The sequence below is a fragment of the Neoarius graeffei genome, chromosome 9 (genome assembly GCF_027579695.1).
Source record: "Neoarius graeffei isolate fNeoGra1 chromosome 9, fNeoGra1.pri, whole genome shotgun sequence".
Classification (NCBI taxonomy): Eukaryota; Metazoa; Chordata; class Actinopteri; order Siluriformes; family Ariidae; genus Neoarius; species Neoarius graeffei.
The window spans coordinates 68126956-68143330 of NC_083577.1; positions in this window are offsets into that span (position 1 = coordinate 68126956).

Consider the following 16375-nt stretch of genomic DNA (forward strand, 5'->3'; position numbering starts at 1 on the left):
AGCAGTCAGCCACTACACCATCCATCCATTATCTGTAGCCGCTTATCCTGTCCTACAGGCGAGCTGGAGCCTATCCCAGCTGACTATGGGCGAAAGGCGGGGTACACCCTGGACAAGTCACCAGGTCATCGCAGGGCTGACACATAAAGACAAAACAACCATTCACTCTCACACCTACGGTCAATTTAGAGTCACCAGTTAACCTAACCTGCATGTCTTTGGACTGTGGGGGAAACCGGAGCACCCGGAGGAAACCCACACGGACACGGGGAGAACATGCAAACTCCGCACAGAAAGGCCCTCGCCGGCCGCTGGGCTCGAACCCAGGACCTTCTTGCTGTGACGCGACAGTGCTAACCACTACACCATCAAATGTCAAATGGTCTTGCCATGAAATAGCCTGAGGTGCTAACATGGCATTTATAAAAAAAATAATAATAATAATTTTAAAAAAACTTAACCAGCTTCATGAAGTAGTCACCTGGGCTGCTTTTCAATTAACGGATTTACCTTGTCAAAAGTTAATTAGTGGAATGTCTTGTGTAGCGAGACGCTAGTCGTCAGACCTGAACATGAACCCAGGTGCATGAAAAGTGCTCTTTTATTTCCTAAAAAGTTGTGGGGAACAGTGGCAGGTGCAGGGCTGTGCGAGGCATGATGGGTGTCCAGGAACTCTTGAGAGGAGTATATCAGCATAGTAGCTGCGTGTAAGCTCAACTTAACTGTGAAGTTGGTGGTGGCATCCTATATTCCACTGATTACTTGAGGAGGGCAAAGAAAGATGCCACTAAACTGCTCCAGCTAGGGCTGGCTGATTGGCTCCGTCTCGCGGCCACGTCCTGCTGTGCTGTTCAAAACATGAGTACTGAACCGGAGCCCTCACAAGGAGCCATGTTCTAGCTTTGCTGTGACATCCATCCCCTTTTAGCTCTGAGCTGGTCCTACATCCAAGCTTGAGGTCATATCTCCTCCTTGACAGGCCATCAGCTGGATCTGAAAGAAGTCCTGTAATGACAAGAACTAGTGAGTAATGCGTGCATTGGAGTCTTTTGGCATTCATCATCCATTGTAGTGGTGTATGATCTGTGACTCAAGTGAACTGCCACCGAGAAAGATAGTACTCCAAATCCTCTACTGCCCACTTTCTTGCTAGGGCTTCTCTTTCAATGGCTGCATAATGCTGCTCAGCAGGGATTAGTTTTCTACTTACATAGAGCATGAGATGATCCTCACCCTCAAATGCCTGGGAGAGCAAGGCAGCAGGCCCATTTCAGAAGCGTCAGCCTGGACAACAAAGGGTAGGTGTAAGTCCTGGCTTGTAGAGGACTGGGGCACTTCTTCAGGGCCTGGAATACCTACTCTGCCTCGCTGGACCACTGGATCTTTTCAGGCTGTCCCTTCTTGGTCAGCACACCTAACAGATCAAGATTCAAAGTTCAGAAGACAAGAAAAGACCCAGATTTCACTGAATTATTAAGCCTTTAAAGCTATACTGCCTTTCAGATTTTAAGTTTAGGTCATAAAGAGAATTTTCCCCAATGCCCAATTATTTTTCTTTGGTGGACTGAAAGCTACTGAATTCAAATCACAGACTTCCAATTTTATTAGGGTTTTTTTTTAATAGAACAATTAATGAATTTAGGGTCACGTGGCCTTAAATCCTCCACTATTTTTTCCTGCTTCACCATGACCCAATTCAAGATACTACGTCATGCATCATGTGGCGGGCTTTCCCTGTTCGCACAAGGCATTGTGGGATACAAATTTGAAATAGGAGAGAAAAATGGAGGACGCGAGTGTGCGAATGAAACGTGAAAGACCGACTACAGTAATGGAAAGCGAGAAGACGTTACGTTATATATACGAAGGAAAGGAAATGCAGGACCAAACTAATAAATATCGGTGGTCAGCGAGCACCTCGGTGTGATCAGCTGTTCGTTTTGCGACAGAATGATGTAACTGTCAGTGCACAGTCAAAGGTAAACCTGTAGATGGCAGTAATGCAACACTGTGGATGCCAGCTGCCGTAAAACCCAAAGGAAGAAGAAGGAGAAGGTAAACCTGCACATGTGCACACTTCCTCTGTCTGCTTGACTGCACGAAGTGAGCAATTTCATGCACGTTATTTGTTTGGGAAATAATCCCCTCAAATTAAATACCTTTCCAGCCACAGAATGGCACTTTTTTGTGGAGATATTACAGAAATAAACAGATATCACAACCAGGGCTCTACAGTGTGCACATTTCACTCGCATTTGCGAGCGAATTTTTCGGCATGCGAACGACGAAAAAAAAAACACGTGCATTCGTGCGAGGGCTTCTTGCAGCCGACAATTTAGGAAAGCACTGAGCACAGACGTGACGAGTTTAACATTCTAAAATGTATCAAACGTTAAACTGCAAAGTATGTAAATCCAGCGCTGGATAGCCTACCTAATATCATTTTTTACACTAGAGACAAGAAAATTACATCAATGTGTTCATCAGAGCCTTGTGGCACTCAATGTGAAAGAATTTTGTGAATATCTCATTCCGTTTCCGTGTAAATCCCCGTTGTTTGGAAGGAGCACTTTGAGAAAATCCTTCACTTCCTGTGTGACACTCTGTGTCTCTGCGCTCAGCGTGCGGGTGGGGGAGGGGCTGCTCACTTTCACACACACACACACAGGAGGGAGGGGCTGCTTGCTCTCACACACACACACACACACAGGAGGGAGGGGCTGCTCGCTCTCTCTCACACACACAGGAGGGAGGGGCTGCTCGCTCTCTCTCTCTCACACACAGGAGGGAGGGGCTGCTCGCTCTCACACACAGGAGGGAGGGGCTGCTCGCTCTCTCACACACGCGCACACACACACACACAGGAGGGAGGGGCTGCTCACTCTCACACACACGCAGGAGGAAGGGGCTGCTTGCTCACACACACACAGGAGGGAGGGGCTGCTCGCTCTCACACACACACACACACACACAGGAGGGAGGGGCTGCTCACTCTCTCTCACTCACACACACAGGAGGGAGGGGCTGCTAGCTCTTGCGCGCGCACACAGGAGGGAGGGGCTGCTCGCTCTCACACACACATGAGGGAGGGGCTGCTCGCTCTCTCACACACACACACACACACACACAGGAGGGAGGGGCTGCTCACTCTCTCACTCACACACACAGGAGGGAGGGGCTGCTAGCTCTCGCGCGCGCACACAGGAGGGAGGGGCTGCTCGCTCTCTCACACACACACACACACACACACACGAGGGAGGGGCTGCTCGCTCTCACACACACACAGGAGGGAGGGGCTGCTCGCGCTCTCTCACACACACAGGAGGGAGGGGATGCTCGTGCTCTCTCACACACAGGAGGGAGGGGATGCTCGCTCTCTCTCTCACACACACACAGGATGGAGGGGCTGCTCCCTCTCAGAGAGGCACAGGCTTTTGGGCATCATGGCAGTGTAACGAGTAACGGCCTGTATTGTTGTGTGTGTGTTCAGTGTTGTGTACGTGTGTGTGTGTGTTCTGCCTGCGCCTTGCTCCCTGTCTGTAGTTGCGTGCATTGCCTCTGTCTTGCACTGCGGTGGTTCCCACGGTAGCCGGGGGGGAGTGAAAAAAGTTACATTTTTTTCCGTTCTGCCATGCTAGTGCGTTTTACCGGGACATGAGATTTCAGCATTTTTATTCTTCTCGGTCTGTAGCTTGAATAAGTTTAGGCTACTGAATAACACTTTCAGTTAAATTCGAGTCTGGTGCTTTTGTGCTGATGCTACAATATCCTACTATCACAATAAATATCCCCCGTAACATTTCCCGTTTTCTACTCATCTTTCTGTGATTGCCCCTCTTTCCCACGGTTGTATGTTGTGGGTGTGGCATTAGGTGGGAAAAGTGCTTTTTAGGGATTCATCAGATTATTCAACTGAGAGATAACGGAGAGCTGGTTCGGACCGAGCTGAGAAATATATTCGCTATGCAGAGAATAACGGCGTTTTTTAAAAGCAATGATGGTGGAAACAAGAGTAAAAGAACGGACGAGGAAGAAAGTGTAGTGAAGAAAGCTAGAACGACGGGAGAAGGTGGGGGAAAATTTATATAATGAGATGGAAAGCACACACCCCAGTGCAAACATTTAGATGGGAACATACAACACAGCAGAAAAACAAATAATATACAGTATATACAAATGGTGCATGTCACAACACAGCAGAAAAACAAAGAATATATATACAACTGGGCGTGCTGAGTTGCAGATGTTAATTGCACATTAGTTATAGAAACTCAGTTCAGTTACAAAACTCAGGATATTGCACTGTATTTGGTATTGCATTGTATTGGGTATGGATGTAAAAGTGTAGAAATATAAATATAAAATATACAAAAGCTGTAAAAGTAAAAAGTTGCTCTGTGAGGTTGCACTGTAATCAGTATTGCACTGTATCAGGTAAGTGTGAGAATATTGTCCTTTTAGGTCCTTGTTGATGCATTGTTGCACCTGCCAGAAGTGGCATTAGTCAGTGCATGTAATTAGCCTTTTTCACATTGTCACTTGCAGAAGAACCTCACATCCGTTTTCAGCCTTTTGAATGGAAGAAGAGGCGGCATGCTAATCTGCTGGCTAACAAATAGCAACCATAGAAAGTCAGTAAACTTCCTTTCCAAAACAAGGCAGATAGGTGACTGGAATGGTCGCTAATGATAAACAACAATGCGCAATATTATTATCAATCTTATCTGTGAATGACACAGTTTTGTTAAGATATGTTATACCTCTTCTTCCATTCCAAAATTCCGTATACCTCTTCTTCCATTCCAAAAGGCTGAAAACAGATACGAGTTCCCCTGCAAGTGACGTAATGTGAAAAAGGCTAATTGTTCAAGGTGGTTATGGCCTGTGGGGAAAAAACTGTTTTTGAGTCTGTTGGTCCTTGCTTTGATGCACCTGTAACGCCTGCCTGAGGGCAGCAAGTCAAAGAACTCCGAGCCAGGGTGGGAGCTGTCCTTGATGATGATGTTAGCTCTGCTGAGCTCTGCTCTCTGTTTAGCTACTGTTTGTTCATTCATTCAGTTGTTCGTTATTCATTTGTTTGTTCATTCATTCATTCTCAATTGAATTTTGCATTTTGTGTTGGTGTGTCTAAGGTTTGCGCTGCAATAAACCTTTAAAATGAAAACCTACTTGTGCCCTCATTTTTTCCCTGTGCTCCTAAAATTAACTTAGGAGCACATGTGCTCCTGAAAAAAAAAAAAAAGTTAGTGTAGAGCCCTGATCACAACGACCAAATTTCAGAGGGAATTTCACTGATTTTATGAAATCGAAAAGCTATATTGCTTTAAACTCCCAGAACCATGACTATATATTTTCCTCTGTATTTACTTGCTCAATAATATAACTGAAAAGTAGCCTGGCACTTGAAATGAAAGGAAGTCAACCGACCTTTCAATTATTCAAAGAAATTTTCCTGATCAATCTTACGCTAATCTGTTGGCCAAATTCTGGACTAAATTGAAGAAAACAAATGAAGTTGAGTGTGCCCTGTAGAAATGCTTGGAAGGAACTGTTCAGATTGGAACGTACCTCATTATAAATTGGTTCTTTTAAAAACAACCAAACAAACGAACTGGATGCTATTGCTGATGCAGTTTCTGAGAGGAAGCCCAAAAGCCCTTGGCTCATCCTAATGCAAGGAAGAAATCGAACACTAACGCAAAGCTCCATCGCTCTACCACAGATCCTGGCAGCCGCTTGCTCATAGTGTACAGCTTGTGCTTATCTCTGTTTTTATAGCACTTTTATTCATGTGACTTAGTGTTCAGTACTGAGCCTTTATACTAGCAGATATCCTGTAGATGGCTTTACGAGCTGTTTAGTTACTGAACTGTTTATAACAGCATTGCAGACACCTTTATTCAAATGGTACCCTTAATATATAACTCATAATTTTACATTTACTCAAGACAATTTTGTTTATTGAGAAAAGCAATAATGGTGAACATACTGATGCTGTGATTCACAGCATGTGGTGCTTTAAAAGAAATATCTTGAAATTTGAACATTACAAATTTTTGCAGTGGCCTCCAGACATGGCCACTACGGACTACAATAACCAACCTGCACCGCACTGCCCTCCATCTCCAGAACACTGGTTATCGCTACACTTGTTCTCAATCTGACCTAAATCACCACTGTGTATAAGGAATCTCAATACATACACACACACACACACACACGTTACAAAATAAACGCTCAGTGTTCCCTTGCCTGACTAAGCCTTTATACTCATACTGACTTTCTGCTTATCAGTATTCTGTATCTTGATTTGTCTCTGCCTGTGATATCCTGTTTTTGTGTCTCGCCTGACCATTGCCTGTTTATTGACTCTGCCTTTGCTTCACAATTTGGATTTGTTTGCCAATATCCTTGAATAAAAACTCTGCCGCTTTTATATCCATCTGTTTCCTATATTCGTGACATTATAGAAAAACGAGACCATCAGTGACAGCATAGCTCACTCCGGCCCCGTCTAGTCCAAAAGGAATGATCTAAAGTGGGCCACCTTGCACAATAAATATTGCAAGCTATATACACTACATACAAGCTATACAGTGCTTTGCAAAAGTATTCACCCTCCTTGGTGTTTGTCATGTTTTGTCGCATTACAAGCTGGAATTAAAATGGATTTTTGGAGGGTTAGCACCATTTGATTTACACAACATGCCTACAACTTTAAAGGTGCACATTGTTGTTTTATTGTGACACAAACAATAATTAAGATGAAAAAACAGAAATCTGGAGTGTATAAGTATTCACCCCCTTTTGTATGAAACCCCTAACTAAGAGCTGGACCAACCAATTCACTTCATAAGTCACATAATTAGTTGATTTAAGATCTATATGTGTGCAATCGGGGCGGCACGGTGGTGTAGTGGTTAGCGCTGTCGCCTCACAGCAAGAAGGTCCTGGGTTCGAGCCCCGGGGCCGGCGAGGGCCTTTCTGTGTGGAGTTTGCATGTTCTCCCCGTGTCCGCGTGGGTTTCCTCCGGGTGCTCCGGTTTCCCCCACAGTCCAAAGACATGCAGGTTAGGTTAACCGGTGACTCTAAATTGACCGTAGGTGTGAATGTGAGTGTGAATGGTTGTCTGTGTCTATGTGTCAGCCCTGTGATGACCTGGCGACTTGTCCAGGGTGTACCCCGCCTTTCGCCCGTAGTCAGCTGGGATAGGCTCCAGCTTGCCTGCGACCCTGTAGAAGGATAAAGCGGCTAGAGATAATGAGATGAGATGAGATGTGTGCAATCAAATTGTCACATGATCTGTCACATGATGTCTGTATAAATCAACCTGTTCTGGAAGGACCATGACTCTGCTACATGACTAAGCAAGCAACATGAAAACCAAGAAGCCTCCAAACAGGTCAGAGACAAAGTTGTGGAGAAGTATAGATCAGGCTTGGGTTATAAAAAATATCCCAAACTTTGAATATCCCAGGGAGCACCATTAAATCCATTATAGCAAAATGGAAAGAATATGGCACCACTACAAACCTGACAAGAGAAGGCCACCCACCAAAACTCACACACCGGGCAAGGAGGGCATTAATCAGAGATGCAACAAAGACACCGAAGATAACACTGAAGGAGCTGCAAAGATCCACAGTGGAGATGGGAGTATCTGTCCATAGGACCACTTTAAGCCGTACACTCCACAGAGCGGGGCTTTATGGAAGAGTGGCCAGAAAAAAGCCACTGCTGAAGAAAACACGTTTGGAGTTTCCCCAGCAGCATGTGGCAGGCTCCCCAAACACATGGAAGAAGATTCTCTGGTCAAATGAGATAAACATTGATCTTTTTGGCCATCATGGGAAATGCCATGTGTGGCACAAACCCAACACCCTGAGAACATCATTCCTACAGTGAAGCATGGTGGTGGCAGCATCATGCTGTGGGGATGTTTTTCATCTGCAGGGACAGGAAAGCTGGTCAGAACTGAAGGAAAGATGGATGGCACTAAATACAGGGCAATTCTGGAGGAAAACCTGTTTGAGTCAGCCAGAGGTTTGAGATTGGGATGAACGTTCACATTCCAGCAGGACAATGATCCTAAACATGCTGCTAAACCTATACTGGAATGGTTTAAAGGAAAACATTTAAATGTCTTGGAATGGCCTAATCAAAGCCCAGATCTTAATCCAATTGAGAATCTGTGGCATCACTTGAAGATTGCTGTACACCAACGCAACCCATCTAACTTGAAGGAGTTGGAGCAGTTTTGCCTTGAGGAATGGGCAAAAATCCCAGTGGCTAGATGTGCTAAGCTAATAGAGACAAACACCAAGAGACTTGCAGCCGTAATTATAGCAAAAGGTGGATCTATAAAGTATTGACTTTGGTGGGGTGAATACCTATACACACTCAAGATTTTTATTTTTTCATCTTATTTATTGTTTGTGTCACAATAAAAAAAAAACCAATGTGCACCTTTAAAGTTGTAGGCATGTTGTGTAAATCAAACGGTGCTAACCCTCCAAAAATCCATTTTAATTCCAGCTTGTAATGCAGCAAAACAGGACAAACACCAAGGGGGATAAATACTTTTGCAAGGCACTGTATATACACCCTAGGAATACCGACCTATTTGTCAGAAAGAATCCACAACAGCGAGGAATTGACTGAGAAGAAGTGATTTTTGTTGAACTGCTCATTAAGGCTTAATTAGTCCATAACTTCATTAATAACTGTAATTAAGAAAATCTGGGTAAAAGTTATATGTACCCTAGGTACCCCTACCTTCATGTCAGAAAGAATTGAGAGAGAAGTGATTTTCGTGAAATGTAGACAACACTGGACGGACGACGGACAACGCTTGATGGCATAAGTTCATCGCCTGTCAGCCGGATGAGCTAATAATCAATTCATCAGTTGATTATTTTCCAATAACTGCACATTCCAGGGTGTTTTATTCCTCTTATACTACAGTAATTGGACATTACCATTTTTTTTATTTATCAAAGAACAACACATTGTACTTTTTAATACTTTAATAATATTTAATCTTGTTTAAACATTCATTCACTCACCAGCCTCACTTTTTAATTCTCTCTTAATGTTACTAAGGCAAAAATACTTCAAAGTGCAAAGCCCTCCATCCTGAAGACTCTCCTGTGTCAAAACTTCAAGGTACAGCTTTACATCTGAGTGTTACAAAGCACTGATGATGGGAATCCATCCAAAAATGTTCATACCATTACAGCAGATGCTCTTATCCAGAGTGACATATGACACACCCAGAGCAGCCTGGGGGTTTGATGCCTTGCTCAAGGGTACTTCATCTGTTCCTGCTGGTCCAGGGAATCAAACCAGCAACCTTCTGGTCTCAAAGCTGCTTCTCTCACTATTAGGCCATGGCCTCCCCCATTGTGCCACTGAGAATGAGGACATATTAGAATGAGCACATTAATATAAGGGTCTGTCTCAGAAACTGGTCTCTCGTTTGGGACATTATGGTCAGAAAATACATTTTCTATTTTTACTTTTTTTTTGCATTTACCTAACACTCAGTGTTTCTTTTGTCATATTTAATAAGAATAAAGATAGTATCTTGCTTTATCTGGCCTCCACTGTGGAAAATTTTTTGGATTACAATTCAAATGCTTTTGTAAAATTGATTTACATATAAAATAACTACATCATGAAGAATTAAAGCCTCTCCTTCACAGACAAGTGAAAATCTCATCTCATCTCATTATCTCTAGCCACTTTATCCCGTTCTACAGGGTCGCAGGCAAGCTGGAGCCTATCCCAGCTGACTACGGGTGAAAGGCGGGGTACACCCTGGACAAGTCGCCAGGTCATCACAGGGCTGACACAGACACAGACAACCATTCACACTCACATTCACACCTACGGTCAATTTAGAGTCACCAGTTAACCTAACCTGCATGTCTTTGGACTGTGGGGGAAACCGGAGCACCCGGAGGAAACCCACGCGGACACGGGGAGAACATGCAAACTCCGCACAGAAAGGCCCTCACCGGCCACGGGGCTCGAACCCGGACCTTCTTGCTGTGAGGCAACAGCGCTAACCACTACACCACCGTGCCGCCACGAGTGAAAATATTGAATAAATTTCCTCTTTTGATAGAATCTACGGCCAGTCATTTTGCCCCGCCCCCGCTCCGTCCGGTGCAAAATGACTGGCCGTAGATTCTATCAAAAGTTCGATCTAAATTGACCATGGTTGCAAAATATTGCCCAAAAATACACAAAACCTACGAAATATGAAAGTAAGATGAAAAAGAAACATTATATTGCCTTATACTGCAAGACTAAAACAAAATAAAACTGTCAAAACTCACCTTTTCAGTGATAACGTCCGAACAGATCACCCGCGTAACAGAACGCCCGCAAATGGAAGCACGATCAGTTTCTAACTGTTGGAGTGGAAAATTCCATTCTACACATGCAAATTGTTAATGTGTGTCCTTCCCCGCACACAAATAACACGCTACGGTAAAAAATAGACCACAACTCATTTTATAGCTCAAATTCATACAAGACCAGCTACCATCAGAACATATTCTGTAAGAAACATATTCTATACCTAACTTTCAGCTTTCGTTTTAAAAAACAAAATCGCAGATTTATAACTAAATTTTTATATGGCGTAGTGATTTTAAGTTACTACTTTTGATGAGGGGCGGCACGGTGGTGTAGTGGTTAGCGCTGTCGCCTCACAGCAAGAAGGTCCTGGGTTCGAGCCCCGGGGCCGGCGAGGGCCTTTCTGTGCGAAGTTTGCATGTTCTCCCCGTGTCCGCGTGGGTTTCCTCCGGGTGCTCCGGTTTCCCCCACAGTCCAAAGACATGCAGGTTAGGTTAACTGGTGACTCTAAATTGACCATAGGTGTGAATGTGAATGGTTGTCTGTGTCTATGTGTCAGCCCTGTGATGACCTGGCGACTTGTCCAGGGTGTACCCCGCCTTTCGCCCGTAGTCAGCTGGGATAGGCTCCAGCTTGCCTGCGACCCTGTAGAAGGATAGAGCGGCTAGAGATAATGAGATGAGACTTTTGGTGAGGTAGTGACCTTGACCCTGAGGCTTTCCGTTTAGATCAAAACACACGATCGTATTGGTTTTGGGTCTGCGGAAAATGGAGTTACAAAGGTGATCAAATATTTTGCATGATGTTTTATTACGGTTATGATTATTCTGTGAGCGCACCGATCCTTAGGTGTATAAAGTTACAACTTAAAATACAATTAGTGATAACTGTAGACTTTTCAGTGGACTACAACCTTTTTAAGGGAATGCGATGTAGTCGACCATTTATCATGTCCCAGCTCAAGCCGCCATTTTTCCACAAATTTGCAGAATTTTTGCCAAATTCTGAATATTCACATCAAAGATTTAGCTTTATCTGTATTATTTCTTTCAAAATTTTATTTCAAATTAAAAACAACATCTCCATTCAAAACCGTATAGTTTATTGACTGTGAGTATATTTAGTGGGGTACCCCCACAGTACCCAGTTTCTGAGACAGACCCATAAATCTGCGATTTGTCTTGCTATTGAACTATTTTTCACACTGCTGTTATCGAAAATTAATCAACACCTTCTGACCAGTCAGAATTGAGAATTCGATTGAGAACTTATTTATATGAATTATCATTCATGTTCATAAGGACAGTTGGTGTCAAATAGTAACAGCATGTTTATATATCCACATATGCACATGCATCTTGTACAAGGTGAAAAAAGGCAGCTGATTTTGTCTTAATTTCTTCGATAAGCTTTATGTGCATTTATAGATTTCTAAAGCAAAACAATTTGGACAATTTAGGCAAGCTAAGAAAGTGTTGGGTTTTTTGGTCATGTTTTATAGTTTAAGGGGAATAATGTGCTTTTGTAAGACCCAGTGTTCTGAGCAAAACATTAACCTAACCGCATGTCTTTGAACTGTGGGGGAAACCAGAGCACCCGCAGGAAACCCACGCAACCTCCACACAGAAAGGCCCCCGCCGGCCACGAACCCAGAACCTTCTTGCTATGAGGTAACCATGCGAACCACTTACACCACCATGTCAAGTCCCATGTACATGGGATTATGCCTCCTCGATCATACATATAAATTTGGGCCACATTATACAGGGAAATTATTTGGGTCATACTAACTGTTTGTGTAATGTGACATGAATTAATCACCTTTGCCATGGCAACACTATCAAGATATCAAACCAGACTTGTAGTACTTGAGTCTAGGACCCCAACTTGTGCCCTAATTTTAAGGACTCGTGACTTGACTTGGAATTGTGCATTAACTGCATTCGGACGCACAAATTGGAGACGGAGACGCCAATTTTTTCTTTTTTTTGTAACATGCCATAATAATTTGGCAGAAGATATTTGTATTTATATCTACATTCATTTTTGTGTTAATTTCGTGCAAGACAATGCACATTCACCTGTTCATATGTCATGTTCAGGAACAAACTAACGTTAATGGCGCTAAAATGCCTGGAGAGAAGCCCCTAGGATCGCCCGCTTTGCTTATACAGACTTCCCGTACAGTGGGAAAAAATGCACTGCTATGTGTTCCATATGTACAACCCCAATTCCAAAAAAGTTGGGACAAAGTACAAATTGTAAATAAAAATGGAATGCAATGATGTGGAAGTTTCAAAATTCCATATTTTATTCAGAATAGAACATAGATTACATATCAAATGTTTAAACTGAGAAAATGTATCATTTAAATAGAAAAAATTTGGTGATTTTAAATTTCATGACGACAACACCACATCTCAAAAAAGTTGGGACAAGGCCATGTTTCCCACTGTGAGACATCCCCTTTTCTCTTTACAACAGTCTGTAAATGTCTGGGGACTGAGGAGACAAGTTGCTCAAGTTTAGGGATAGGAATGTTAACCCATTCTTGTCTAATGTAGGATTCTAGTTGCTCAACTGTCTTAGGTCTTTTTTGTCGTATCTTCCGTTTTATGATGCACCAAATGTTTTCTATGGGTGAAAGATCTGGACTGCAGGCTGGCCAGTTCAGTACCCGGACCCTTCTTCTACACAGCCATGATGCTGTAATTGATGCAGTATGTGGTTTGGCATTGTCATGCTGGAAAATGCAAGGTCTTCCCTGAAAGAGACGTCGTCTGGATGGGAGCATATGTTGCTCTAGAACCTGGATATGCCTTTCAGCATTGATGGTGTCTTTCCAGATGTGTAAGCTGCCCATGCCACATGCACTAATGCAACCCCATACCATCAGAGATGCAGGCTTCTGAACTGAGCGCTGATAACAACTTGGGTCGTCCTTCTCCTCTCTAGTCCGAATTACACGATGTCCCTGATTTCCATAAAGAACTTCAAATTTTGATTCGTCTGACCACAGAACAGTTTTCCACTTTGTCCATTTTAAATGAGCCTTGGTCCAGAGAAGACGTCTGCGCTTCTGGATCATGTTTAGATACGGCTTCTTCTTTGAACTATAGAGTTTTAGCTGGCAACAGCAGATGGCACGGTGAATTGTGTTCACAGATAATGTTCTCTGGAAATATTCCTGAGCCCATTTTGTGATTTCCAATACAGAAGCATGCCTGTATGTGATGCAGTGCCGTCTAAGGGCCCGAAGATCATGGGCACCCAGCATGGTTTTCCAGCCTTGACCCTTACGCACAGAGATTCTTCCAGATTCTCTGAATCTTTTGATGATATTATGCACTGTAGATGATATGTTCAAACTCTTTGCAATTTTACACTGTCAAACTCCTTTCTGATATTGCTCCACTATTTGTCGGCGCAGAATTAGGGGGATTGGTGATCCTCTTCCCATCTTTACTTCTGAGAGCCGCTGCCACTCCAAGATGCTCTTTTTATACCCAGTCATGTTAATGACCTATTGCCAATTGACCTAATGAGTTGCAATTTGGTCCTCCAGCTGTTCCTTTTTTGTACCTTTAATTTTTCCAGCCTCTTATTGCCCCTGTCCCAACTTTTTTGAGATGTGTTTCTCATCTCATCTCATCTCATCTCATTATCTCTAGCCGCTTTATCCTTCTACAGGGTCGCAGGCAAGCTGGAGCCTATCCCAGCTGACTATGGGCGAAAGGCGGGGTACACCCTGGACAAGTCGCCAGGTCATCACAGGGCTGACACATAGACACAGACAACCATTCACACTCACATTCACACCTACGGTCAATTTAGAGTCACCAGTTAACCTAACCTGCATGTCTTTGGACTGTGGGGGAAACCGGAGCACCCGGAGGAAACCCACACGGACACGGGGAGAGCATGCAAACTCCACACAGAAAGGCCCTCGCCGGCCCCGGGGCTCGAACCCAGGACCTTCTTGCTGTGAGGCGACAGCGCTAACCACTACACCACCGTGCCGCCAGATGTGTTTCTGTCATGAAATTTCAAATGAGCCAATATTTGGCATGAAATTTCAAAATGTCTCACTTTCGACATTTGATATGTTGTCTATGTTCTATTGTGAATACAATATCAGTTTTTGAGATTTGTAAATTATTGCATTCCATTTTTATTTACAATTTGTACTTTGTCCCAACTTTTTTGGAATCGGGGTTGTAGAAGAACTATCGAGGAGACGACGGGGACAACCTTGAACTTCCATCATCATTTGGCGAGACTCCACCCAGAGAAGTACGTGACACGCTATGTTCATTGCTCTGTTGATAGCGGGGCTTGCTTGCTGACCGATGAACTAGCGAGTGTTAACCCTCTCTCATGTTATTTGCCCTGTTGATAGCAGGGCTTGTGTCAGACTCGACTTGGATCAACAGTGGACTTGAATCAGACTCAACTCGAAATTTTCTTTAATGACTTGGACTTGACTCAGACTTGAACACTGGGGACTCAAGACTGGACTCAGACATGAGATTTAGTGACTCGACTACAACACTGTATCAAACATCCTTTTGCAATTTAGCATCTTGGTTATTTTGACAAACCAAAATTGGTTTGAATCTGATGAACTATGTAAGCCTTGTATTTAAAAGCATGGTACTTGTCAAAACTGTGACACACCTGACATCCTGTTGGGCAGAGATAATGGATGTGATGGAGAAATTTGTCTGTATAAGAAGACCCATATGCCTACGAAATTTGGTGCGTGTACCATATGTGAAACAACATCCCCACAACTTCAAGCTTTTTCCAGATCCTGATAGGATCTTCTGATCACATCTGATGCAAGTCTCAAGGGTTTTCACCAAACACTTCACAAATGCAAAAATGTCTGAAAGAAAAGGAGAAATAATAGATCAAGCAGGACCCTTGGTGTAAATACCCCTTTAAGGTCCTAGTTAGGCCCTGACCACCGGAGGTGCATGGCCTCGTGTCCACCGGAGGGCGCTGCACCAAGGTGGAAGGCCCTATTGTTTTCCAAAGGATTCTTCTTCCTCTTATTTTTATTATTATTCAAGATTTAGCCATTTTTGAGGTGGTTCCCATGGGCGAAAACTCATGAAGTTTGGTACACACATCAGTCCTGGCTACTGCTATTCAGGGATAGAGGCTTGGCCCCAAGTGTGTCTGGGGGACTCCATTGCACCCCCACATGTCATTGAGGCTTTTGCCTCAGATAATACCTGAAATAATTGAACCACTTCTAAAAATAATAAATTCTTCTCTTAGGATCGGCTATGTACCCAAATCCTTTAAACTAGCAGTTATCAAGCCCCTGATTAAAAACCCTGACCTTGATCCCTGTCAGCTGTCCAATTATCAGCCAATATCAAACCTCCCCTTTATCTCCAAGATCCTTGAAAAAGCTGTGGCACAGCAGTTATGCTCATATTTACAAAGGAATAACATCCATGAAATGTATCAGTCAGGATTTAGACCTCATCATAGCACAGAGACAGCTCTGGTTAAAGTAGTAAATGACCTACTATTGGCATCTGATCAGGGCTGTGTCTCGCTGCTTGTGTTGCTTGACCTTAGTGCAGCATTTGATACCATTGATCATTCCATTCTTCTGGATAGACTAGAAAATGTTGTGGGAGTTAAGGGAACGGCCCTCTCCTGGCTCAGGTCTTATTTAACTGATTGCTATCAGTATGTTGATGTAAATGGTGATTTTTCTAGACGTACTGAGGTAAAGTTTGGTGTTCCACAAGGTTCTGTCTTAGGTCCACTACTTTTTTCTTTATATATGTCACCTCTGGGTGATATTATCCGTAAACATTGTATTAGTTTCCACTGTTATGTTGATGACACACAGTTGTATGTTTCTGCAAAACCTGATGAGAGACACCAGCTTAATAGAATTGAGGAATGTGTAAAGGACATTAGACACTGGATGCTTATTAACTTCCTTCTGCTTAACTCTGACAAGACTGAAGTACTTGTACTCGGA